This window comes from Arachis ipaensis, chromosome B02 (assembly GCF_000816755.2).
Source record: "Arachis ipaensis cultivar K30076 chromosome B02, Araip1.1, whole genome shotgun sequence".
NCBI classification, from domain to species: Eukaryota; Viridiplantae; Streptophyta; class Magnoliopsida; order Fabales; family Fabaceae; genus Arachis; species Arachis ipaensis.
This window is the reverse complement of record NC_029786.2, coordinates 10,075,666-10,078,188: the sequence shown is the minus strand read 5'-3', so window position 1 is coordinate 10,078,188 and position 2,523 is coordinate 10,075,666.

Genomic DNA, 2,523 nt, shown 5'->3' with positions numbered 1-2,523 from the left:
CAACTCGGCCTCTAACAATTACGACAACGAGGTTCCTGTGCCAAAAAAAATTAATATTATTTTTTTTATACAGGGACTAATCAATCTCAAAAAAAAAAAAAATGAAAAACTGGATTGAATGTTTTTTTTTTCTTTAGGTCTCGTTGTCATTTCGAGATAATTGTCAGGGTATCAACTCTAATAAAAATCTTTTAATTCAGTTACTGAGATGAACGATTAAAAAGTTAAGCATAATAAAAATACGGTTTGTTTAATTTGGACAAATAATAAGAGATCGAAAATATTATTTACTCTTAAAAAAATAGCATTGACGATGGAGAGTGTGGGGACTTTGATGTACAAAGTTCAGGAGGTGGAGCCTTTTCCCCTTTCAAGTTTCAAGTTAGATATTTAATAAGAATCACTTATGAGAGGCATTCAATGTAATGTGGCCATCATCACATTTTTATCTAACATTTTATGCACATTATATCATCACAAAATAGATGAACTTGCTCGTGAACATAGACTAATAATGACACTATATATACACCATTTGTGGAATATTAGTAATCTTCTATAGAACTTCCAATACTCAAAGATGATTATGAACTTTGGAAAAATTTTCAGGTGTTTCAAAAATATTAGTATTCTAATAATTTTAGCAATTAATCAATCTCAATAATGATGTATATATTTTATAATATGTTTTTATAAATTTCTTTAAGATTTTAGTTTTAATTATATATATATATATATATATATTTTTATAAAATGACATGAGTCACAAAGAAGTTTTGAAGCAATACAATCTATAAAATGATAATATTTTTTTAGTGAAATCAGTTTATACATGGGTATGTGTCATAATCTAAGATGTCAAATGTTGTTGTGCTCAGTGTGTGAAGGTGTTGTGGGATGAGTAGTAGATGCCGCCAATGAAGCTTGCTTTGTTGGAGGAGGAGAAAAGTGAGAGAATTCTGGTTCTCTAATATACTCATCGTATATAACCCTTCTTTACACTTAGCAATGCTAATCATCTTTGATATGGATCAATCTTGTCATCATTAATAGTTGGCAATGTAAGTTTGAGGTTAATTTTGACACAGAGATCAGTTTAAAATCAAAAGAAGAAATGTGCAAAACATTTTTTAGAAAAAAGTTTTTAGAGAATGTGATTATGCCAATGATGATGTTGACAGTTTTGGTCCCATTTGGCAATATCACATTGATTGGAGCAATATTTTAAAAGCTTGCAAAATCTTTTAAGTCGAAAATCACATGATCTGTTGTACCGGAGTCAATGACCTATAGTGCAGATTTTGGAGTGATAATGCTCATCATTCTTGCATTAAAATGTAATGCAATGGTTTTACCTGAAATGAAAGTCCGAAAGGAATTAGTCAAAATTTAGTTCATGTGTCAAATAATTTGGTATTGTTATTATATTAAAATGTTAATATAATAAGGTCCTTGATTAAATTTAGTGATTTATCATTGTGATAGTGATCATAATATTGAGAGATAAAATTTTTATTATTTAATCTAAATTGTTCTTGGTCATAGGATTATTAAAAAGGACATTAATAATCCGAAAAGATCAATATATATATATAATGGTCTTCATTAGATGAAGATTAATAGATCTTATTTATTAAATTATATATATAGATGGTGTATAGATATCACCATTAAACTGACTCACTTTGAGAATTTCTAATGGTTATAATTACCGCATATTTGTCAATAGAATATTTTCAAGATGAACATAGTAATAGAGTTTTCTTTGACCTGTGACTGTCATAGTAATTAACAATGTATTTATTATACTTTGATTCCGAACACCTAATACCCTAGGGTGCTAGTTGAATGGATATTGGGTATGATTTAAATACTTGTAGAATTAATGATTAGTCAATAAGGAATCCATCAACCCTCGGTAAAAAGTTTGAGTTCTATGATTATAATGACTGAGATGAATAAAACCTTGGCCAAGGAGATTGAATGATTGAAGAAATGAGTTTCTTAGGTCATTCATAGTTCATTATAATAATGGTAACAAGTTAGAATTTGACAATTAAACCATACTCTAAGGGTTAACCAACAGCTGGAAAGATGGAAGGAATTATACTTTGTTCTTCTCGGGTTCTTAGTAAAAATATAATACTTCATACTATCGGGTCATTAAGGAGTGTTGCTAAATGCCAACATTGATTAGTAAATTTAGTATGACTAATTTACTACCCGCTTAATATTGAATCTATGGGGTCACACACTAACGAGTGTTATAATCTTTGCTGTAGAATTATTTAATTATTATTTTGATTTGATCAAATAAATAATTATTTTAATTCAAATGACATATTATTATATTCTTTACTAGCACCAAGAATATAATAATAGTATGATAATTAGGAATACTAAATGAGATTTGAGAATAATTAGTTATTCTATTTTAAATTGAGTTATGATATGATTCATAAATTTGAAAAATTCAAGTTTAAAATAGTAAGATACGATTTAAATTTGAATTAAGATTCAAAT